The sequence below is a fragment of the Trachypithecus francoisi genome, unplaced genomic scaffold (assembly GCF_009764315.1).
Source record: "Trachypithecus francoisi isolate TF-2019V2 unplaced genomic scaffold, Tfra_2.0 Lachesis_group4, whole genome shotgun sequence".
NCBI lineage: Eukaryota > Metazoa > Chordata > Mammalia > Primates > Cercopithecidae > Trachypithecus > Trachypithecus francoisi.
The window spans coordinates 96,965,764-96,991,982 of NW_022681469.1; the positions used below are offsets into that span (position 1 = coordinate 96,965,764).

The 26,219-nt window shown below is 42.3% G+C and overlaps 1 pseudogene; it reads right to left on the minus strand.

Annotated features, from left to right (window-relative positions):
• Positions 1 to 26,219, minus strand: LOC117072167 (annotated as a pseudogene).

A 26,219-nucleotide genomic window follows, 5' to 3' on the forward strand; every position in this document is an offset into this window, starting at 1 on the left:
TTATTTGCTGACATTAACCATCAAAGGACTTTGGAGAGCGGCCACCACACCAGCTTTATCCCGTGGCACAAAGACCAGTGATTCAAGTGTGATGATGCCATTATCACCAAGGCCAGCATCAAGGACGTGCTGGATAGCAAAGAGTGCGTCCTGTGGAGCAGGAGGAAGGCCCTGGGGCAGGGGAGGCCCCGTGGTGGCAGTGCTGCTTCCCCTCTGGTATAGCTGAGACCAACCCACATGTGAGCATAGAACTGCTTGAAGGTGTTGACCTTCATTTGCTGAAGTGTGAGGGCCTGCTCTGGATAGGATGCCAGCCCTGACGAGCTCACAGGAGGGAGAGAAGGTGCCTGACTGAAGGCCCTCTCTGGAGGTGTTCCCTTAATGCAGAGAACATCCAGGCAGTTGTTTTTTTAACCGCATGACCTGGACACATCAGTTTTTTGTCAGCTCCTCTCTTCTTTCCCAGTTTCATTCTTTCACGGCACAGAAACCCGTTGACCCTCCAGGGATCAAGGGGACCCCAGCTGTCAGGAGCTCCCTGAGGCCTTTGCACTTCACATTCAGAGCAACACGGACACCCTCTGGAGAGGTTTCATTTGGAAGGCTCTGTGGTATACTGGATAGCCTTCAGGGCAACAAGGTGGATATGGACTGGATCCCCGTGATCCTTGACAACAGCAGGCCTCACACAAGGGAAGGGCTGTCACGGGTGGGAGAGAGGCTGTGTGAGGTCGGGTGAGGCAATGGGTGACTTCGTGGCAGGTGGGGGTGGTGGTCAAGCTGTGGTGATGGGCAGGGCCAGTGCCACCAGCCAGCTACACACTTGTTCCTCCTGGGGGACTGAAAAGCCAAAACCTTCCAGCCATGAAATCAGGCCTGTCAGACCTGTGCAGAGTGCAGAGCATGTGTGCTCTTGTGTAGGGCAGGTTGTTCTGGCTTTCCCGTCTTAGGAATTAGATGTGGGCATCCTCCCTCTCTCCGCCTCTGCAGGTACTTGCTGTTCGATCACAGTTCCTGGAATAGAGTAGACTTATCTGCAACTGGTCAGAAAAAATGAAGGCAATGCATTGGCAAGCCTCACCAAGTGATACCCCCATCCACCCCCCACCTCCCGGCCTGATGACACCGTCTCCCATGCAGATGTGGCCCCTCTGCACCTGGGACCCGTGGGGTCAGGATAGACCACATGGATGGGGAGGCTCCAGGAACTGCAGTGAAGATGGATGAGGTGAGGGTTGTGCTCTGGGTGGGAGGAGCAGTGTGCACCCATCACCAGGATATCTCCTGTGCTCCTCATAATATGGCGGGGGAGCGGGGGTGGACGATGGGAGCCTCACAGCATGGAGTGACCTCTGCCTGGCATTCCCTAGCACTGGGTATGGAAAGGCCCCTGTCTGCTGTAAGATTGTGGGTTCTTTAAGAAGTAAGTTGAAGTGCAATGTGCGGGACAGAGGACCTTGCAGACACCTTTCTGTTCATGACTTTTAGTGTTAAATACAGAGAGTATGGAACTCGTTGCCTCGGTTTTCTCAGCGGCGGTGAAGCAGCCCCCAGAACTCTGGAACTGAGGCCACTACATTGGGTTTCCAAGTGTGTCTGCTCTGCAGATAACTTAGCATCAAGCTGCAGGTGGAAGCTTCTCACAGATTTCTAGAAACAGGCATTTTCTTTCTTTCTTTTTTGTTTTTTGAGACGGAGTTTCATTCTTATTGCCCAGGCTGGAGTGCAGTGGCATGATCTTGGCTCGGTGTAACCTCTGCCTCCTGGGTTCAAGTGATTCTCTCCTGCCTCAGCCTCCTGAGTAGCTGGGATTACAGGCACTCACCACCACGCCTGGCTAATTTTTGTATTTTTAGTAGAGACGGAGTTTCACCACGTTGGCCAGGCTGCTCTCGAGCTCTTGACCTCAGGTGATCCGTCCACCTCGGCCTCCCAAAGTGCTGGGATTACAAGTGTGAGCCACCGTGCCCAGCCTAAAAAGCCATTTTCTCATCACTCCCCCTTTCCTCTCCTTTTCCACAGAGGTGAACTTCATACATGTAACACTAGCGAAGTGAGTGAATCACTGTTGATACTGAAATTTAGATAGCTTCTCCTTTAGTCCTGAGAGTGAGTCTTGCTTTTAAATCGGTGCTGCTTATGTTGCCTCTGCCCTGTGCACCTGGCTCCCCTCTGGCCACCTTGGTGTCTGCCAGTGGCTGGCAGTGGGCGCAGTGAAGGAGTCGGGCTGCAACTCACAACGTGTCTCTGTCATCTCAGTCTGGAGAAAATGCAGCATTGCTGGTGTCTGATCAATCCTCCTCTCGTGTTTTCCTTCTCGGCTTTCTGTCCCACTGCCTGGCTGCCGCTGCCTGGTGGCCAGTGTGTTGGTTGCAAAGCTGGAGTGGCCTCGGGTGGAGCCTGCGTCTCGTGGTGTCTGCCTCTGCTTTACATTTGGTGTACTTTCAGGCATAGTGGGGATACAATGACATCATGACCAAACTTGTCAGCAGAGCCGAAAGAGGAAGCAGAAGGATGTGTGTTGTTCTTTGTAAGACATCTTGCATGTATCTATGTATTCAAATTCAAACATGGTGGTTTGTCCGTTTGTCCACTGTGAAATTGCAAACTAGGGACAAGGAGGAGGAAAAATACTTAATATAATTTATGAAACAACCATCTCTCAAGCTGTGCTTGTCTGGGAGCCCTGTCTGCATCTGAACTGAGGGCTCTTCAGTCCTGCAGAGAATAGGATCCCCTGTTTCGGGGGTGGGCAGATGTTTTCATAGACAGCCAGGTAGCGAACACTGTCAGCTCTGTGGGCTGTGTGGTCTCTGCCGTAAACTACAGAAGTATGGCTGTGTCTGGTACAACTCTTAGACACAGAAATCTGAATTGCATATAATGTTCAGTGTCAAGAAACTTCGATTTTTAAAAACTATTTAACAATGTGAAAACTATTCTTAGCTCACAGGCACAGGGAAGCTGGTGGGGACCACGTCCAGCTCTTTAGCTGGTTAGGCTGGGGAGGGGGCAGTGACAGAACTCACTGCTCAGTGGAGAAAACACCAGAACACAGGACATGCCTATCATACCCGGCAGAACCATCACTCACATGCGGCAGAAGCCTTAGGGTACTCATGAGATCAGTTCATTTTCTGTTGTTTTTCTGCATTTAAAGAATTCAAGAGGAAGCATGCTTTAAAACAAGAATTATCAGAGAAATAGGGATGGGCCCAGATTTTCAGAAGAGGCTCTACATGACCAAGTTCTGCTGTTTGTGTGACAGTGCCATAAAGATCTCTTTTGGGGGCAAGAGCTCTCTTTTAATCTGGAACAAATCTAATGAAAAAGAGAGTTGACTGAAATTGGCCTGCAGGATTGCAAGCCGGGTAGCGCCTTTCTTGAAGGCTTGCCACCTCGGGCCACCCTGGTTTATGGGAGTGTCCTCTGAAGAGTGTGGAAGGCAGGTGTGAGGGCCTTGGGCCTTTCTGGTGGCTGCTGGGGTTTGGCCAAACCTTGCCTCCCCACGCCCCCTGGGCTCCTTCCTGTCTCCATTTGGATTCAGGGGTGGTTGTTGCTCTGAGAACACTGGAACTGGGAAGAGAGATGGAGCTACATGCATTCCTGGTGGGCATTATTCTAAACTTTTGTATCCAAGTTAATCCCCTATTCACTGTGACATTGCCGTTTCTAGGTTCAGGAAATCTCTCCTTTTAGCTCCTGATCTGGCTATGAAATTCAGGAAACCTGTTCTCCTGTTGCCCAGTAATCACCTCATGTAGGTGTAAATTGTGACAAAGTATATCTGACCACTTAGGGACCCCCTGGGTGACCCCCCCGACACATTCCCACCAGTGTATTAAAAATCGCCCGCATGTCTGAGATGCTGGCTATCCTTTCAGCTCTTCACAGGAAGTCAAATGGGCTTTCCCGCTTTGGATGCCTGAAGGGAATGCTTTGAGGTGAGTGATGTGTTGGGAATGTGGGTGGCCTCCCTCCAGCCCTGGGGCCCTCCATGGGGCTGGGCTCCCTGGTAGGCACTGGAACCTTCCTGGATGTTCCCTCTTGTGCCAGCACCACTGCAACATATAGACCCGAGAGCTGTTGTATTTTGGCTTGGTGTGTATGCTTTTCATTGTGTAAAATTGCTGTTCTTTTGACAGTTTGACTGCTTTGTTTACTATAAGTTTGAAAATAAAAATTAAGAAAAAAATTCCAGTGACTGTGCTGTGGTTGGAGACTTTATTTACCAAGATGTTTGCCCCTTCCTTTCCCCTCTCATTTTCAGGAGACTTTTAACTCCTCTTCCCCCCTAGTGGCTTGCAGTCTTTCCTATGTCATAATTAAGCTACACTTTTTTCTGAAAACTGGCTGCTTCTCCTTTTATTGACACAAGCAGTCAAAGAGAGCGTGGCAGGAGGGAGAAGAGCCAGCGCAGACCGACCTGGATGGGGATGTCCCTGGTCTGAGTCAGTGGCCAGAGCTGCAGTCTCAATTTGTGCCCAAAGACTGGCTTGGGTGTCGAGAAGGCCATGCACTCACATTTCTTCCCTTTCTGTGACTGGCCTGCTGCTGACCCTTGTTCCTTTTTTAATGGGCACGTGATGACATCCAGGAGTCAGGACAGCCACGGACCTTCAGACTTGGTTGTGCATGAAAGTCACCGAGGCCCTTGATGTGCAGGAATCCTTGCCAGACTTGGATTGCAAGACCTGGGCTGTGGTATAGCAATGTGCATTTTGTAGCAAGCTCCCTGCATGACTGGAGAGTAGCAAATGGAGTGGAGAGAAAATGTGCACAGCTATTTAAGTGCACGGTTCTGTGACAGGTCACAAGGCCGTGGTGTATGTCTATGAAGTGCTCTCCTACCTGCCCCCACACATTTCCCCTGCCCTCGGTGAGTCAGGACTCTCCTGCTTGGCCTCATCTTCAGTCAGCCTCTGAGAGTTAAATAGCCCTCCCCCTCCATGTTCAGGTGCCTCTGTTGCAAACCTCTATGGCAAGTTATTTGACTTCCTTTACATGGAAACACTAAGGGGCACCAGAGAATGTCCCAGGTTCCAGACTTAATGCTGTCTCCATGTTAAATGCAACCATTTTTTGTGTGCCCTCTGGGGAGGCTTCACTCTACATGGGCCCTAAGACCTTCAAACCAGTAAAGCTCCATTTCTCCAGGACAGAAATAGGAAAACTTTGTGACTGAGACATTTGGTACAATACAGGCCAGACAGGACAAGGCTTCTGTCCCAGGAGGGCTGATGACATGGGCCCCTAGAGCTGAGCTGCTGGGCCGGGGAGGGCCAGTCTGTCTCCCTCACAGATGGCCCAATGCCAGGGGATGCCCTTGAGGACCCTCACTCCAGTTTGGCTGAGAATAAAAGAAACGGACATGGTCAGCATCTTCACCGAGCCCACCGGGGCCCCTCAGGGATGAGCCCCACAGGCCTGGGCCTCTGGAGTCCTCGGGGTCCCTGTGTGGCCCCCTGGTCTGTGACTGAGGACACCCCTGCAGGCTGCTGATCCCAGAGGGAGTGCTGTGTGCAGTCTGGGGTTGGAAGGTTTTTGGAGTGGGTGAGCCTCAGGTCACTACTGGTTCGGCAGCCCTGATTCATATCTCAGATGGAAGAGGCCTTCACTGTCACCCAGGCCGCTTGCCACCTCACATGGGGGCCTGTCTCCACAGTGGGTGAGATGGCCCTGGGCACGGGACCCCCTCTGCCCTCCAGGCTGTCCACTCCATGCCGGGGCTGGACCCATCCCACACCTGGCTGAACTCTTGTTTCTGGATCCGGGCCAGGGGATCTTCCCATGCCCTCTGCCCATATCCTCTCTGGGCCAGGAACATGGATTCTCTTGTCTCCCTGGCTTGTTGTCTTGCCACCCTTGGAGGGGCACTCAAGAGTGAGGGGTCCCTGCTGCTCTCTAAGGAGGTGGGAGTGGGGGCTTCCACAGACGGGTCCGACTGCCCCAGTGCCCTTCGGGGCCCTTCGAAGGGAAGAGGGGGACAAAGTAGAAAGTGGAGAAGGGGTATTGGGGAGGGTCCTGCCCACAGCCCCCCCAACCCCATCTGCCCAGCATCCAGCATGTCCAGCACACATGTGCTCAGCACCTGCCCTGAGGACCGGCAGATCCACGTGACTGTCTTTGAGTAGAGGAGGAAGAGGAAGTGCAGAAGGAAGCTCCAGGTGGTGTCACTGGTGGAGGGTGTCTAGGTTCTTGGTGTCTTGAACAAAGAATTGGACAAAATGGACAAACAAAGCCGGGAAGGAATGAAGGGATTTATTGAAAATGAAAGTACATTCTACAGTCTGGGCGAGGGCCCAAGGATAGGGGCTCAGGAGCCCCGTTACAGAATTTTTGGGAGTTTAAATATCCTTTAGAGGATTCCATTGGTTACATGGTATATGCTTTATGTAATGAAGAGGATGAATTAAAGTTACAAAGTCATTTACTTGGCGTACGCCCTATGGAGAGGATATTTGCTGTCATAGCTGAAGTGCGAATCAGCCTTATGTTCCCTGCCTCCAGTCCCTATTTTCCTGCCTCATTTTCCCCTGAGAGATGTGATTCCCATAAATCCTTGTGGGAGGCAGAAGGACCGATGGTCTTTCTTCTGTAACTGCTTCATGCTGGCTTGGGGCATAGTCCCTATCTGTTGGGGATCACAGAACTCTCGCCCTGCTCTGTCTAGTGGAAGCAGAGTAGCTTCTTGATGGCCAGAGGTGGTGTCTTCACCTGGAACTGACTGGAACCTTTGTTGCATAACTATCTGAAGCTTGATGGTCTCTAGGCGAGAGGAAATGAATTTGGTTAAAAGATTTAATGGGAACTTCAGGGGATGGATATCTATGTTATCAGGAATGTTTGTTATAGAGATTTGCAGGAGAAAAAACAAAACCTGGTCTGTTCTAGAATCTATGTGTTTCCTTAAACTCTTAGCACAGATAACCCCTTTTGGCTTGGTTTGGTCTGCTGGGGCCTAGTGCATGATCTTAGTCTAAAACAATGGCATCCCAGAATTTTGTTTAAAAATATTCCCCCTTTCTGGTCAGGTTCTCTCTTAGGTGAGAGTGTGGCCAAAACTTAGGGCCTTAGCGCCACTCTCAGTTACCATGATTTTGGGTTTCCGGTCTCAGCACTTCATTGATAGGTTGCAGTGTCCTCAAGGTTGCACATTTCTTTCAGTTCTTGTCATTCCAGTTGAAGAGAGACCATATGACGTTCTAGAGATGGCTGCATGCGAGCAATAAAACCTTCAAGAGAATCCAGTGCACCAGGGAGACTATTCTCATGATTATTGAGAGGATAGTACAAAGAGTTTGGAGTATGGTCCTTACCCAGGGTCTCCATAAGTCAAACCTCCTAAAATCAAATAGAGCAAAGAATGAGCTAGATAAAGAGTCTACTCACTTAATAAGTAGTCTCTTTGTTAATTCACTACCACTGAATTTCCATAATTTTCACCTGATGTATTTTTCCATAGGCCACAAGTGCCAGCACCGGCACAGATACTTCTTGTTCAGCCAATTCTATTATAACTTTCACAAGAGAATTTAAAGTTTCTTGTGTCCTTTACTGTATAATTTGCTATAGAGTCTATCATGAGGGATACATTTCTAATCATTGCTTCTTTTACTTTAAACCATGGAAAAAGGACCTAACAAATGATGCCCTTCTAGAAGAGTGAAGACCTCCTGGCAGTGTTCTTTTTAACCCATGATGTGGGTTAAAAGGAATGAATCAATGTTTTGTTTATAACTGAATACGAGGCAATGTATGTACCATTAAAGTTTTGTACCTACATTAGGCTTTCATCTTTTATTTATCAAAGTATAAGTTTTTCCATGTATAGGGCTGGCTGTAAACTTCCTCACAAATAAAACTATACCCAGTAAGTGCACATAACAGACCGACTGCCTTTTCACTTCTATTGTTTATAGAGGCGTAAGCAAGAAAAAATATTCAAAGAAAAGAGTTTCATGATAATAGAAGTCTTAATCTGTGAACGTAGAAAAAGCAGTTCACATCAAGGATGCCACCTTCTTCTGGGGAGAAACTTTCCTGGCTAGTTTTACCTTAAGGATTTCAATGAGTGTACATTTCCAAGAGTGATGAGGGACTCTTCTCAGTTGTGAGATTATGAACCCAAAGTTCAACATCCTGAAGTTTTGTAATCATGTAGATGGCAAGGACAGTTTGTCTTTGACGTTCTCAGAAGATCCAAACCATAAAAAGTTTTCTTTACCAGATGAAACTACACTGTAGCATAATAATCTGCTGTGAAAACATCAGCCCTCTGGCATGGGAAAGCTTTTTTTTTTCCAAACAGAGTCTTGCTGTGTCACCCAGGCTGGAGTGCAATGGTGTGATCTCGGCTCACTGCAACCCCTGCCTCCTAGGTTCAAGTGATTCTCCTGCCTCATCCTCCTGAGCAGCTGGGATTACAGGCACCCACCACCATGCCCGGCTAACTTTTTGTACTTTTAGTAGAGGCAGGGTTTCGCCATGTTGGCCAGGCTGGTCTCGAACTCCTGACCTCAGGTGATCCTCAGCCTCCCAAAGTGCTGGCATTACAGGCATAAGCCACCTTGCCTGTCCAGGAAAGCTTTTATACAACCAGAAAACATGCACTGAAAATAACAATTGAGTGAAATCCCTTTATAAAATGTTCAAATGGCCCACCAGGTGACCAAATGTACCTGAAGCTTTAATTATTTTCCCACGAATATAGAGCCAAACATTGGTTATAAACTATTTTAGTAATTTATAAGTTACTACATGAATGTATTCACTTTGGATTATTTTATCTTTTCCATGATGAGTCATGGAATGCAGAACTTTTAATAATAAAAACTTTAAGGACTCAAAAAGGACAAGGTGGTTATCCTGATTCTCCATGAGTCCATGCTTATTAACATCAGATGTATATCCTCTTGAATACCAGTTGTTTTTCTAAATTAGGTGCATAGCACTGATAACTGATGAGTTATCAAAGGTAATTTTACTTAAGCTGTGAATTTATTCAAATTGTTTATCTAAACAATTTCAGTATCAGCTGGTTTAACATGAAAATCTGACTTTTCTTGTTTAATTTTTTTTGTTCTACTTGGGTAGAACAGATTTCCTTTATATAAGGACATTTAGTTATTTCTGTGGTTTACAGTAACTTAACACAATAACCATAATTATAATTGGTAGCATATACTTACACATTAGAATTTTAGAAATCCCATATAATTTTGGAATATGTATTAGTATTATTCACAAAAATATAACCTAAAGAAGATTGAACATCATTTTGGCAATCCCATATACCTAACCATGTCAAATAATCTTGTTTACTTCTTTTCCAGATGTTTTCAAGGGCCCCCCGATCCATTCAAAAAACTAGGCATTAGGAAAGAAAATTTTAAAACTGAAGTTTAATTTTGGAATTCCAAATTACCAGAAATTATTTATTTTGCCAAAATTATAACTCAGAAATTTTAAAGAAGCAAAAAACTTTTATAATCTTTTACAAAAAATTCTACTGTTCTTACACACCTTGCATGTAAAACTGTTTCTAGTAGTCTTAATTATGTGTTATAATGGTGACTCTCAGCAATTTTAATTTTCATATGAAACCTGGTAAGTTATGTTCTGATAAGGTTTGACTATTTCCAGCATTAGCTAGGGGTGTGGCCAACTCCACATGTCCTCAGGCCTCACCTGGAGGAAAGCAGACAAGTTAAACAATTTTCAAAAGCTAAAGAAGCAGTTTACGACCTTAAAGCATTTAGCAAACCTGATATTTGAACATAACTTAGACCACATGTTTACATTTTGAAGACATTTGTATTTTACCAATAATCTTTAAAACTGTCTTTATTTCCCAAAGATTACTCAAATCACATGAACTAAATAAAAGGCATTACATTTTTCACGTTTCTGACAAAATATTTGATTTAAGCTCTTATTATTATTAAACCAATTAAAGTTCTTTTATATTAATTAAAACTTTACAGAGGAGATAAACAGTGACTTTTACTATTTGTTTAACCAGTTTGTACAGAGAGAAAGAGGCCAGTGACTGGCTGGTAAGAAATTCTTACCCTTTTGCCAGCATGCCACGTTTCTGGGTTCTCTCTCCCTGACCAGTCCTAGTTGACCCCGCTTGACTGTATGCAAACAAACACATTGCCATGAATTAAGAATATTCACAAATAGTTTACAAATTTTGGAGAAATTAGTCAGAGAGAGAGAGAGAAATGTGACTTAAATTCTATTTATTAGAGTATACTCAACACACTTAAAGTATCAGGGAGCCTAGAATCCAAAAAATTAGTTTAAGGATAGGAAGCTGGTGTGCTCCATTAACTCCTGTGGCCCAACAAAGGCAGCATAGAAATTCCAGATAAATGGAACAAATAATGATTTGCTAGAAATGCATAGGAAACAAAATAACTATTCACAGAACCAAGTAAAAGCCTTCCACTAGGAACTAAAAAAAAAAAATTGGTTATATATATATATGCATACACATATGCATACACACAAAGCTAGAGGAGAATAAACGCAAATGAATGAAAACTAGAAGCAGAAACAAAAAACAGGAGACCAATCCTAAATTTTCCTACTCAGTATACCTTGGAGGCTACAGTGTACCAACCCCCAAAACCCACATATTACATATTTTATTCCTGATACACAATTTAATATCCTTAAGTCCATCAATATTATTATAAATTCTGTGCAATCAAGAAATTCACTTTAGGCACATGACCAACAAGTACTCCAGCACTATCCAAGCAAAGTGGTAAACAGCATGAAGAAATGCAAGCATGGATGTGAAATTTGGCTCCACACTCAATCCAGCTTCATGTTTAACTATATTTAAAAAAGAATTGCCAAACTGCTGATTCATTTCTTTACAATACTTTTATTTTACTTTAATCAAGACTTGGCTTTAACAATGAAAGTGTTAATTAGCCAAATATCTCCAATTCTTTATCAGGTTTTGAAGAATGTTTTATTATTTAAACTTTTTTCGCATCTTACTCCCCTACTTAATGATTCCTTACCACATTGTTTCATGAATAACCTTTTCAAAACTGTAATTTGAACTAACTTTTAGATAACTTCTGAATTAGACAAAATCATTCTTTTTTTCACCTATAACATAACCCTTTTTAGCATATTTTGTATACAGAAGTATGTGTTAACTATAATTTTTATTCTTAGTCACCTAAAACTTTAGTGAAACCCTAAAAAGCAAGAAATCCTGAACTATCAGATATGGACATTTATAGATAAAAACAACTCCACAACCTTTGCCCAGAGTGTTTCTGAGAGGACGTTCCCCCTGGGTCTTCTCCAGGACCAAGGCCCCAGAGTTCTCTTGTCCCTTTTCAGTGACCCAGGAAAACGAAGCCCCCTCCTATATTGATAGCTGGGAACTGTGGAGTCTGCTATCTCTCCTCTTGAGACAGGGTCTCCCCTAGCACAGAGGTTGCTTTGCATCAATAGATCATTTTATCCCCAAACCAAACACCCTCCTTGCTTGGCTGGTGTTGTTCCTAAGGCAGCTTCACTGGTGAGAGTGAGCGAGGATTGAAGTAGAATACAGTAGTCACCAGATGTCTTGCTTCCTACAGAAAATGATATCTCCATGGTCCCTGAATGATCCCAGGAGGCTGATCCTATAAAGACGTCTGGTCCGTGACCCCATTTGCCTCCAGGTGCCCAGAACAGCCTATCGTGGGCCTTCACCTTCGGCAGGTGGACGTTGTTGTCTCAGCTAAGGTTGAGAACTACCAACCTGGATAATTTGAGCAAAATATTGAGGACCAAATAAATATGGCTGGGAGAAACCTTGTCCTCATCCATCTCCTTTATTCCAAAAATAAATTTTGGGAAGTTTCCAAAATCATATGTAATATGGTAAGATGTTTGAACTTTCATGGGATCAGGGAGAGGGGAAACTTTAGAAAGAGGGGAGGGCTCTCAGAGAGGGTAATGTTCGAACTGAGGATTCCAGGATAAGGAACATCCCCCCTGACCTGAGTGAGAAAGGAGGAAATAGCATTCCTGGCAGAGGCAAAAGCCAGCCAAAGCCCTCAGGGCAGGAATGAGAAGTGGAGGACTTCTCTGAGAATGAGCTTCACATGGTCTGGGACAGTGGGCCCTGGAGAGTCAGGGGGGCTGAGGCTGAAAGGAAGCCAGGGCCAGGCCGTGTGGAGCGTGAAAGCTTCCCTGCACCAAACGGAGATTTCATTCTGATCGTGTTCAGCGTGCTTTTCAGCACTGAGGAGATGTGATCGGATTGATGTTTGCAAACATTGCTCTGGCTTCCAGTTGCGACCTAGGAGTAGAAAATCAGAATGGGCCTCACTCCTCTGGTAACAGTAAAACAACGGATAATCTACAAGATCATACCTTTCCCTGAACCTATCAGAAGCTGAAGACACAGGGCAAACACTCAGCCTGAGGCTGAAGGAAGGCAGGAGCCTCTGAGGAGAGGAGGTGTGAACACGGCTGCCTGTGGCCAAACATGAGAAGGAGCCAGCCCTGCCACACAGGTGGGGAAGACTGGCTCCGTCGATGCCTTTAAAGAATCAATGAAGGCTGTGTGTGAGTCAGCATGGAAGTGTAGACCTCCTGGGATTTTTGGACAGCGGAGTTCACACTCGCTTGCAGGTGCTTCTCTATAGATGGCCACTGAGCCTTCCTCACACATTAAATTACATCTCTGCTTACATCTGCTTTTCATGTTGTCTACTTTTTTCATTAGAGCTCTTGACACATTAATCATAGTTATTTAAAATTCCCTATATGATAATTCCAAAGTCTGTGCCATATCTGTGTCTGCTTCTGATGCTTGTTTTGTCTTTTCAGACTGTGTTTTTTTTTCTTTCTTTCAACATGTCTTGTACATTTTTGTACAAAGTTAGCTATGTTAGGTTGGATAATAGGAATAGTTCTTTATTGTGAAGTTTTATGTTAATCTGGCTAACAATTGGGGTGTATTTAATGCTTCTGTAGCTGTACGTGCCAGAGGCTTCAAATTACTCCAGTGTCCATGATTTCTCCTCTGTTGTCTTTGGCCTTCTCTAAGAACTTCCTCTTTTTTTTTTTTTTTTTTTTGACAACATCTCACTCTGTTGCCAAGGCTGGAGTGCAGTGGTGCAATCTCAGATCACTGCAGCCTCAACCTCTTAGGTTCAAGAGATCTTACCACCTCAGCCTCCCCTCTAGCTGGGACTACAGGCATGTGCCACCAGGCTTGGCTAATTTTTGTACTTTTAATGGAGATGGGGTTTCGTTATGTTGCCCAGGCTGGTCTTGAACTCCTGGGCTAAAGTGTTTGTTTGTTTGTTTTTTTGAGACGGAGTCTTGCTCTGTCGCCCGGGCTGGAGTGCAGTGGCCGGATCTCAGCTCACTGCAAGCTCCGCCTCCCAGGTTTATGCCATTCTCCTGCCTCAGCCTCCACAGTAGCTGGGACTACAGGCGCCCGCCACCTCACCCAGCTAGATTTTTGTATTTTTTTAGTAGAGACGGGGTTTCACCGTGTTAGCCAGGATGGTCTCGATCTCCTGACCTCGTGATCCGCCCGTCTCGGCCTCCCAAAGTGCTGGGATTAAAGGCTTGCGCCACCGCGCCCGGCCTCCTGGGCTAAAGTGATGTGACCACCTCGGCCTCCCAAAGTGCTGGGATTACAGGTGTGAGCCACCACACCCGGCCAGAATGCCTTCTTAAATAGAATCTGCACCTTGCAGCTCTTTCAGATATAATTCATTGTTATTATACTGGAGGCTGTTGATGTGGTGATATGGTGTAGGGGAGGGGAAGTTATCTATAATATTATAATTAAATTTCATTTTTATAGCGGGCCTGTGTTCCTGGACAATGTCCTTCAGGAGTATTACTTAGCCATCACTCTCCTCCCCCGAGTAGGTGAGACAGAAATGCTAGACAAGGATCTGGGCATATGGTTATAAATGGTTATAATTCCCCTTCTCCTGCTATGGCCACAAGGGGATCTTTCTTGACTGTGGACCATAAGAACTTGGTTGGGTTTGAGGAGGTAAAATCTACAAAAGGTTATATCTCAGACTGTGGCCCCCAGAAATTTTTCACTCTTATGCTAATCTACACTCAGCTCTCAACAGTTTGTCAAAATTACTACTTGCGTGTTACTACCCGTTTATAGCTCCAGTGGCTTCTGCTCCAGGTAAGCATAATCTTAGTTGTGTGTGTGTGTGTTTGCATTCAAATGTCTCTTTAGATTTCAGGATGGTGGTTTTCGCCTCAATTGTCTAATGGGTCCAAGAAAAGTCATTAATTTTCCATTTTTTCAGCTTTTTTTTTCTGTTATTGTAAGAACAGGAATGACACCTTTTACTCTCTTCACATGTCAGAGCTGGAATTAGGAGTCTAATTTATTTAAAAGCTATTAATCACAGTTATTTTAATACCTGATATATGGATTGTTCCTGGGTCTGCTTCAGTGATTGCTTTATCTCTTATCAGACACGTTTTTCTTCTTTGCATGTCTAGAAGTTTTCAAAAATTGTACTGCAAATATTATTGATATAGACTGTAGAAGCTTTGGATTATGCTATGATCCTCTAAAAAGTGTTGAGTTTTGTTTTGGCAGCTGTTAAATCACCAGCACATTGCTTTAATTCTGTTGAGGCTTCATTTTAGGCTTTAGGGTGGGTTTTTTTCAGTTTTGCCCCACTTCTAGGACATGGCCTTTTACAAAAGGATCTCAACTAAAGGGTCAGGATGTTCATCAAAGTCCCTCTGGCTGGGCCTGAACCCCTTAGTCACCTCAGCACTGTTAAGTGTCCAGAATCTCTGCTTAACACTCGTGCTCCCAGCTGCTGTTCTCTTCTCAGGCTCCTGGAGTCTTGCTCTACGTTTGAGACCCTGTACCCTAAGAGGTCTGAATCCAAGCTCCGTGTATCTTCTCTGAGCTTCTAGGATTTGCTAATTTCTAGTTTTTTCTCTGCTTCCCCAGCTCTATGGGTATTATCTGCTTACTGTCATTATTATTTCTGGTTTCCTATGTCTTCTTTTTGCTTTTCTTTCAGGCCTCTAACATCTGTATAACCAATTTTCTGTATTAAATTCTCTCTGCTGAAATGCCTAGTTTGGTTTCTGTTTTCCTAACTGTGCATATTGCACCATGGATAGATAGAAAACAAAGTTGACTGAAACAGTAAGAAACAGAATGCGATCTAAAGCACTGTATCACTAAGTTGAATTAAACACACACAGATTTAGGATGCATGCATATTCGAAGACTTATATTGAATCCATTTAGAGCCTTTGGGGGAAAGAGGGAGTGGAAGTGGTAGTCAGTGATAAAGGGAAGAATATAAAATGAGAGGGGCATGACAGCATGTTCTGAATTCAGGAGTACAAGTAACTCAACAGTCTGCAAGCACCTGATGTCCAAAATAAAAGAAAGCAAAACAATAACAACCAAAAAGTGCTATTCTTCTGACAGATGTTCCGGTGATTTGTCTTTTTGGAAAGGCAATTCCCTGCAAGAAAGATAAAGATCAGATGTCAGAAAAGGAAAAGAAAACCATTTATCTCAAAACATGTAAACTATTCTAGAAGATAAATGAATGACCACATCCGGGTCAAGAACCGGCCACTAATATTAAGCTAACAGCCTTTGGTGAATAGGTGCTCCAATGAGAAAAATGGCAAATTTAAGAGTAGCTGGCCAAATTATCAACATTATTGTCAGCAAATCTGACTCATATGCAAAGCTATAACAAAAGCATCTTATCTGATGCAGGTCATGGGTAAAGTGAGAAGGGAATGATTTTCGATTGCCTGATATGGAAAATGCAAGCATCGTTGTTCATTGCTTAATTCCACATCAGGACTATCCACATTGTCTCTTATGCCATGGAGGAAAATAATAGCAGCAAGACACAATCTTGACTTTCTGTGTCTAGAGCAACTCAGTTATTTCTATTGTAGGGGGTATATCTTTTAGGATACAACATTCAGGAGCTCAAAAACAAACTGTATCTTTTTTTTTATATATAAACATAATTTTGTTTCTGAGCGGTCAGCCTCAAGGCCGTGGGAGGATTTTACATCAGTAACTCTTGGGTATATCCTCCCTCATTAGGATTTCATGGAGATTGTGGAGGGTGTTGTGCAGTGACCAGAAGGACCATTCTGGTAGTCAAATTGGCAATTTTCACTGTGATGTCAATTTTCTATATTTGTATGTCTTCACTCTATGATGCACAGGAAACCCAACTGGCTGTGGCCTCACTCCAGTGCCCTGGTTCCCACTGCTTGAGGATCCACGAGTTTCTTTCTGCTCCTCTCAACTTGAAGGAATGCTTTGCTCCATCCTCCTCTTTTCAGACATTCTGCTGCTTCTTCTTAAAAAACAAACAAACATACAAACAAAAAAACGCTATCCTTGCTCTGAGGCATATACTTTAGGAAACAGGGCTAGAAAGTTGGTTCTTTACTTTGCACCTTACCACATACCTCCCCTGAGGCATGCAGCATAGCAAAGAGCAAAGGAGAAATACTGGGAGGGCTAAATATGTAAATTAATATCTCACAATATTAGCCATGTACATCTTTTTGCAGGATCAATCCTTTTATGTGACAAAGTGAATAGAGATGGAAGAGAAAAAGAAAAGCAGATGGGAGAATGGGCAATATATTTTATAACTGATGAAAATTCAAGCATAATCACTTTACATGTAATGATCATGTAATCAAATGTCAAGATAGAAAAACGATAGGGAGGTACTGAATATGGTCAGTTTGCCAGCACTGAAGCTGTAAACCAAATAGTATTTGAGACAAGTCTCAATCAACTTAGGAGTTTATTCTGCCAAGGTTAAGGGCAGGCCTGTGACACAGAAGGTCCTGAGAATTCGTGCCCAAAGTGGTTAGGCTACCATTTGGTTTTATATGTTTTAGGGAGACATAATACATCAATCAGTACATGCAAGACGTACCCTGGTTTGGCCCAGAAAGGCGGGACAACTCCAGGGAGTGGTATTTATTGATTGGCAGTTGGTTGAAAGAGTTTATCTAAAGACCTGGAATTATTGGAAGGAAGTGTCTAAGATAAGGGGTTATGAACACCAAGGTTTTTATTATGCAGATGAATCCCCAAGGTAGCATACATAGTAGAAGCTTAAGAAATCTTTGCTGATCAAAAATGAACTGGACATATGTGAAGTGTGGATGGCAAAGTCATGTGTATTTCAGTGGAATATGCTGAAGATGGGAGTAGTTTTTGGCAGAATAGGTGGAGAGGTTTTATAAAAATCCACTTAATCTAAAGAGGCACATCATAGATTTTGAGTCCCAGAAAGCAAGATTGATAGAAATTTATTGATGTGGGCAAAGAGATGTCTAAAATGTTTTGATTATATACTCAGTAAAAGAATATGTGCATTAGGTCCTGCATGTGTGTGTGTGTGTGTGTGTTTTAGTCACACACATATTGCTTTACTAATATAAACTATACATATGGACACAACTTTTACACATATTGATAATAAAATATGTACATTACAATGAGGTGTACTATATATTTGCATTTATAGCTACCTGGTTTCTTTCTTTTTTTGCCATTACTTTGTTCATTTCATAAGTGTTACTTGAACAAGTACTGTTCAGGCCTGATCCCTGATTCCAGAAAACTCTTCAGTTTACTAAACCATTGGCTTTCAAAGCAAGGTAAGACATAACTAAGATGACACAAGATGACCTAATAGGGCATGGAAAGAAAATATTAGAATACTATATATTTTTTATCCCAACACTTTAAATTTTATTCCAACACTTTAAATTTATATTTTAATTTTAAAACACTTAAAGTTATATTTAAATTTATATCTCTATTATATTATTCTTATTATATAGAGACAGTCTCATTCTGTTGCCCATGCTGGAGTGCAGTGGTGCAATCATAGCTCACTGCAGCCTCGAACTTCTGGGCACAAGCAATCCTCCTGCCTCAGCCTCCAGAGTAGCTAGCTCTAAAGGTGCACACCACAACTCCTGGCTCATTAAAAAAATTTTTTTAGAGATGGAGTCTAACTATATTGCTCAGGCTGGTCTTGAACTCTTGGCCTCAAGCAATTCTCCTGCTTTGGCCTCCCAAAGCATTGGGATTATAGGTATGAGCCACTGCACTTGGCTAGTTTTTGTTTATATTTAATATGGTACTTTCTTAATTCAGTTATACACATAAAGGAAGGGTATGGAGAAATAGGCTGTCATATGTTTTCCAAGGGAGTGTGAATCAATACAGTGTAGATGGAGGGCAATTTACCAACATCTATCAAAGTTATGACTGTATTATAGCATTTTGACCTAGAAATTACCCTTCTAGGAATTTTTCTTTTACATACACGCTCACAGGGCTTGAACACACACAGATTTTTTATTATTATTATACTTTACGTTCTAGGGTACATGTGCACAACGTGCAGGTTTGTTACATATGTATACATGTGCCATGTTGGTGTGCTGCACCCATTAACTCGTCATTTACATTAGGTATATCCCCTAATGCTCTCCCTCCCCCCTGCCCCCACCCCATAACAGGCCCCGGTGTGTGATGTTCCCCTTCCTGTGTCCAAGTGTTCAAGTTCCACCTATGAGTGAGAACATGTGGGAACACACACAGATTATTCAGTTCAGCATTGTGTGTAACAGGAAAAGCTTTGCTATAACTTAAATGTCCACCAAATAAATTACGTTACGTCTATGTAATGGAATACCAATTACAAATAAAGATACTTAAAAAATTGTATTGTGCATGTCTAAGACATATAACATGATGTTATTCTGGTTATATATATATAAAATAAAGAAGTTCTTATAGTGAAGCAAATTAACACACCCATCATTTCAGAGTTACCCATTTTCTTTTGCTTTTTTGACAAGAGCAGCTAAAATCTACAGTCTTAGCATGAATCTCACATCCAGTACAATTTTGTTACCTATAGTCCTCATGTTGTGCATGAGATCTCTAAACTTGTTTGCCCCACATATCTGCCATTTTGTGCCTTTGGACCTATGTCTCCCCATGTCCTCCCCATCCCGTCTCTGTTAACCACTGTTTTGTTCCCTATCTCGATATATTTAACTTATTTTTTTGATTCTACATGTAAGTGAGATCAGGATCATGCCATAGTTTTCTTTTTGTGTCTGGCTTACTTCACTTTGTATAATGTCCTCCAGGTTCATCCATGTGTGATAAATGGCAAGATCTTATTCCATTTTAGGGTAGAATAATATTCCACTGTATATGTGTACCACAGTTTCTTTATCCATTTGACTGTTCACAGAGACTTAGGTTGCTTCCATAGCTTGGCTATTCTAATGCTACAATAAACTCGGGAGTGTAGATATCGTTATGAGGTGGCAATTTTATTTCTTTGGGGTATATCATATGCCCAGAAGAGGGATTGTGGGCTCATGTGGTAGTTCTATTTTTAATTTATTTAGAAATCTCTGTACTCTTTTCCATAATGGCTGCACCAATCTGCAATCCCCCAACAGTGTACGAAAATTTTCTTTTCTCCACACTCTTGCAAACATTTGTTATCTTTTGACTTTTTGATAATAGCCATCCTAACAGGTGTGAGGTGGTATCTCACAGTGGTTTTCATTTGCAGTTTCCTGATAATTAATGATATTGAGCACCTTTTCATATACCTATTGGTAATTCTTATTTCTCCCTTGGAGAAATGGCTATTCACCTCTTTTGCCTAGTTTACAATCAGGTTATTTGTTTCCCCCCCATTTAGTTGTATAAGATTTTATGAGTTTTGATTATTAACCCCTTATCAGATATATGGTTTGCAAATATTTTTTCCCAATCCATAGGCTGCTGTTTCATTTTTTAAAATTTTTTAAATAGTTTGATATAATACCATTTATTTATTTTTTTGAAGTAAAATTTTCAAAATTATTTATTCCTCAGTTTTTAAAAATGTTCTTTCCAAATAACTTTTTTTTCTCAATCTTATTTCTTCAGTATCTGAAATGATCCTGTGGTGTAGAGTCACTCATTTTCTTTTCTTTTCTTTTTTTTAATTATTATACTTTAAGTTCTAGGGTACATGTACATAACATGCAGGTTTGTTACATATGTATACTTGTGCCATGTTGGTGTGCTGCACCCATCAACTCATCAGCACCCATCAACTCGTCATTTACATCAGGTATAACTCCCAATGCAATCCCTTCCCCCTTCCCCCTCCCCATAATAGGCCCAGTGTGTGATGTTCCCCTTCCCGAGTCCAAGTAATCTCATTGTTCAGTTCCCACCTATGAGTGAGAACATGTAGTGTTTGGTTTTCTGTTCTTGCGATAGTTTGCTGAGAATGATGGTTTCCAGCTGCATCCATGTCCCTACAAAGGACACAAACTCACCCTTTTTTATGGCTGCGTAGTATTCCATGGTGTATATGTGCCACATTTTCTTAATCCAGTCTGTCACTGATGGACATTTGAGTTGATTCCAAGTCTTTGCTATTGTGAATAGTGCCACAATAAACATACGTGTGCATGTGTCTTTATAGCAGCATGATTTATAATCCTTTGGGTATATACCCAGTAGTGGGATGGCTGGGTCATATGGTACATCTAGTTCTAGATCCTTGAGGAATTGCCATACTGTTTTCCATAATGGTTGAACTAGTTTACAATCCCACCAACAGTGTAAAAGTGTTCCTATGTCTCCACATCCTCTCCAGCACCTGTTGTTTCCTGACTTTTTAATGATCGCCATTCTAACTGGTGTGAGATGGTATCTCATTGTGGTTTTGATTTGCATTTCTCTGATGGCCAGTGATGATGAGCATTTTTTCATGTGTCTGTTGGCTGTATGAATGTCTTCTTTTGAGAAATGTCTGTTCATATCCCTTGCCCACTTTTTCATGGGGTTGTTCATTTTTTCTTGTAAATTTGTTTGAGTTCTTTGTAGGTTCTGGATATTAGCCCTTTGTCAGATAAGTAGATTGCAAAAATTTTCTCCCATTCTGTAGGTTGCCTGTTCACTCTGATGGTAGTTTCTTTTGCTGTGCAGAAGCTCTTTAGTTTAATTAGATCCCATGTATCAATTTTGGCTTTTGTTGCTGTTGCTTTTGGTGTTTTAGACATGAAGTCCTCGCCTGTGCCTATGTCCCGAATGGTATTACCTAGGTTTTCTTCTAGGGTTTTTATGGTATTAGGTCTAACATTTAGGTCTCTAATCTATTTTGAATTAATTTTCATATCAGGAGTAAGGAAAGGATCCAGTTTCAGCTTTCTACTTATGGCTAGCCAATTTTCCCAGCACTATTTATTGAATAGGGAATCTTTTCTCCATTTCTTGTTTTTCTCAGGTTTGTCAAAGATCAGATGGCTGTAGATGTGTGGTATTATTTCTGAGGACTCTGTTCTGTTCCATTGGTCTATATCTCTGTTTTGGTACCAGTACCATGCTGTTTTGGTTACTGTAGCCTCATAGTATAGTTTGAAGTCAGGTAGCGTGATGCCTCCAGCTTTGTTGTTTTGACTTAGGATTGTCTTGGCAATGCAGGCTCTTTTTTGGTTCCATATGAACTTTAAAGCAATTTTTTCCAATTCTGTGAAGAAACTCATTGGTAGCTTGTTGGGGATGGCATTGAATCTACAAATTACTTTGGGCAATATGGCCATTTTCATGATATTGAAATTCTTCTTATCCAAGAGCATGGTATGTTCGCCTGGCAGAGACGCAACAAAAAAAGAGAATTTTAGACCAATATCCCTGATGAACATTGATGCAAAAATCCTCAATAAAATACTGGCAAACCGAATCCAGCAGCACATCAAAAAGCTTATCCACCATGATCAAGTGGGCTTCATCCCTGGGATGCAAGGCTGGTTCAACATATGCAAATCAATAAACGTAATCCAGCATATAAACCGAACCAAAGACAAAAACCAAATGATTATCTCAATAGATGCAGAAAAGGCCTTTGACAAAATTCAACAGCCCTTCATGCTAAAAACTCTCAATAAATTCGGTATTGATGGAATGTATCTCAAAATAATAAGAGCTATTTATGACAAACCCACTGCCAATATCATACTGAATGGGCAAAAACTGGAAGCATTCCCTTTGAAAACTGGTACAAGATAGGGATGCCCTCTCTCACCACTCCTATTCAACATAGTGTTGGAAGTTCTGGCTAGGGCAATCAGGCAACAGAAAGAAATAAAAGGTATTCAGTTAGGAAAAGAAGAAGTCAAATTGTCCCTGTTTGCAGATGACATGATTGTATATTTAGAAAACCCCATCATCTCAGCCCAAAATCTCCTTAAACTGATAAGCAACTTCAGCAAAGTCTCAGGATACAAAATTAACGTGCAAACATCACAAGCATTCTTATACACCAGTAACAGACAGAGAGCCAAATCATGAGTGAACTTCCATTCACAATTGCTTCAAAGAGAATAAAATACCTAGGAATCCAACTTACAAGGGATGTAAAGGACCTCTTCAAGGAGAACTACGAACTACTGCTCAGTGAAATAAAAGAAGACACAAACAAATGGAAGAATACCATTTATTTAGTTTTACTTTTTAGGTCTGAGATTTTGGTATGATATACAAAAAGCTATTGCTGAGGCCAATATCCAGGAGATTTCCCCCTATGTTCTCTTCTAGGAATTTTATACTTTCTGATCCTATATTTATGTCATTTACCCATTTTGAGTTGATTTTGGTGTATGGTGTATGATGGATATGGGTCTAATTTTGTTCTTTTGCATGTAGAACTCTAGTTTTCCCAGGCATCATTCAGTGAAGCAACTATCTTCTCTCCATTGTGTCTTGTTGGTGTCCTTGTTAGAAATTAGTTGACTGTATATGTTTAGATTTATTTCTGGGCTCTCCATTCTGTTCTCCTACTATATGTGTCTGCTTTTATGCCAGTACCCTACTGTTTTGATTACTATAGCCTTGCAATATAGTTTTAAGTCAGGAGTGTGATGCCCCCAACTGTGTTTTTCCTTTTCAGAATTGTTTAGGATGTCTGGGGTCTTTTATGATTCTATTTGAATTTTAGGATTGTTTTTATAAGGCAAGGGGAGTGGGCATCCTTGCCTTGTAGTAGGTCTTAGTGGTAAAGATTTCAGTTATTCCCCATTGATTATAATGTTAGCTGTGAATTTTTGGTAAGTGGCCTTTATTATGTTGAAAGCTTTTTTTCTATACCTAAACTGTTGAGAACTTTTATCAAGAAAGGATGTTGGCCTTTGTCCAATGCTTTTTCTGTACCAGTTGAAATGATCATGTGATTGTCTTTCATTCTGTTAATGTTATATATGATGTTGATTGATTTGCATATGTTGAACCAGCCATGCATGCCAGGGATAAATCCTACTTGATCATGTTTAATTGTTTTGATGTGTTGTTAGATTGGGTTTGCTAATATTTTACTGATAATTTTTGCATGAATTTTCATCAGACAAATTGGTCTGTAGTTTTATTTTCTTGTGATATCTTTGTCTGGCATAGGTATCAAGGTGATGCAGGCCTCATAAAATGAGTTTGCAAATATTTCTTTGGCTCTATTTTTCAGAAGAGTTTAAGAAGTACTGGTATTAATTCCTCTTAGAATGTTTGGTAGAATTCAGCTGTGAAGCCATCAGACCCTGGCTTTTCTTTGTTGGGAGGTTTCTGATTACTTCTTCAATCTCTCTCTTTATTATTGGTCTGTCCAGGTTTTCTGTTTCTTCCTGACTCAGTCTTAGTAGGTTGTATGTTTCTAAGACTTTATTTCCTCTGGTTATTCAGTTTGTGAGCAAATAATTGTTCAAAATAGTCTCTTATAATCCTTTTTATTTCTGAGTCATCTATTGCAATTTCTTCACCTTCATTTTTGATTTATTTATTTGAGTCTTCTTTCTTTTCCTTTAGTTAAATTAGCTAAGGGTTTGTCAATTTTGTTTATTTTTTCGAAAAAACTTTTAGCTTTGTCGATTCTTGCTATGGCTTTTCTGTGCTTAATTTGATTTATTTCTGTTCTGTTTTTTATTATTTTCTTCCCTCTGTTTAATTTCGTGTTTAGGCCAGGCACACTGGCTCACACCTGTATTCCTAGTGCTTTGGGAGGCTGAGGTGGGAAGATCTCTTGAGCCCAGGAATTCAACATCAGCCTGGGGAACACAGCAAGACCCTGTCTTTACAAAAAATAAAAAGTTAGCTGGACATGGTGGCACACATCTGTGGTCTTAGCTATTTGGGAGACTGAAGTAGGAGGATCACTTGAACCCGGGAGGAAGAGGCTGCAGTGAGCCAATTGCACTATTGCACACCAGCTTGGGTGACAGAGTGAAACCATGTCTCAAAGAAAACAAAAATTTGTGTTTTGTTCTTTTTCTAGTTCCTTGTGGTGTAATGTTAGATGGTTTATTTAGGGTCTTCCCCTTAAAAACATTTTTTTTTTTTCACTGTCACAAATTTTACACAGTCTTTCTTCTTTTTTGTTGTAGGTGTGTGTTGTTATAAAGTTTCCTTTTAGGACTGCTTTTGTTGTATCCCATAGGTTTCATTATTGATGATACATTTTATGTACTCATGTGAAACCTCCCATATATATATATACTTTTTTTTTTTGATATGGAATCTCACTCTGTCTCCCAGGCTGGAGTGCAGTGGCGTGATCTCGGCTCAGTGCAACCTCCTCCTCCAAGGTTCAAGTGATTCTCCTGCCTCAGCCTCCGGAGTAGCTGGGATTACAAGTGTGAGCCACCATGTCTGGCTAATTTTTGTATTTTTAGTAGAGATACAGTTTCGCCATGTTGGCCAGGCTGGTTCAAATTCCTGACCTCAGGTGATCCGCCCACCTTGGCCTCCCACAGTGCTGGGATTACAGGTGTGAGCCACCGCGCCTGGCCTCCAAGATATATCTTAAGGGAAAAAACAATTAAGGTACAGAATAGTCATAGGGCATGCTACCATTTGGATAACAAAATAATTACATCCTTTCTTTTTTTTTGAAGGAAAATTTGTATTATTTTAATTATTTTTATGTACAGAAAACTCAACAGTGTACATTTAACTCCGTTTAGTAGCAAGTTCTTTTTTTTTTTTTTTTGAGAGAGTCGCACTCTGTCGCCCAGGCTGGAGTGCAGTGGCGCGATCTCGGCTCACTGCAAGCTCCACCTCCCGGGTTCACGCCATTCTCCTGCCTCAGCCTCCGGAGTAGCTGGGACTACAGGCGCCTGCCACCACACCCGGCTAATTTTTTGTATTTTTAGTAGAGATGGGGTTTCACGTGTTAGCCGGGATGGTCTGGATCTCCTGACCTCGTGATCTGCCCGCCTTGGCCTCCCAAAGTGCTGGGATTACAGGCGTGAGCCACCGCGCCTGGCCGGCAAGTTCTTTAACCTTTGCCTTTTCAAGCTTGGCAATGTGAGCTACAGACGTGGGACCCAGGACATTGCCTCCCCAGTGATGGCAGATCTCATCGTATCTGTTGTTGTAGTTGGTCCTGATAGCTTCCGCCAGCTTAGCCAAAGCTCCTTTGTCTTCCGAGTTCACCTGTGTGAAGGCGACAGTGGTCCAGGTCTTCCTGTGGACTATATGTCCCAGTCTTTCCTGCCTCTTGATAATGCAGGGGAAGAGACCCCCATTTTACGACACAAGGCAGGCAGGAAGGCAACCAGCTTGATGGGATCCACATCGTGTGCAGTCACCACCAGCTGAGCCTTCTTGTTCTCCACCAAAGTGGTGAGGGTGTAAACTCCTGCTTGAAGGACAAGTGGTCTCTTAGTGGGGATGTCCCCTTTGCTGGCAGCTTTCTTCTCAGCCTGGACCAACAGCTTCTGCTTCTTCTCTTGCTTTGTCTCTGATCTGTAGTTGTGGGCCAGTTTAAGCAGCTGAGCAGCTGTTTGGCAGTGCAGGGCCTGGGTGAACTGGTTCATCGCACACAGGAGGCACTTTCAAGCCACTTATAGAGGATGACTCTCTGCCGCTGCAACCTGATATACTGGGACAATTTCATGAAGCAGGTGAGGTCTCTTTTGGGCTGGATGTCCTGTCCAATGCCAAAATTCTTAGACCTTTTGTCAAACAGGAGGCTCACCACTTTCTTAACCTCCTGCTTCTTCATGACAGCGGGGGCAGGAGCCGCCTTCTTCCCCTTGGCCTTCTTTCCTTTTGGCATCTTGGGTGGCAGGAGGAGAGAGTCATATTTTCTTATAAA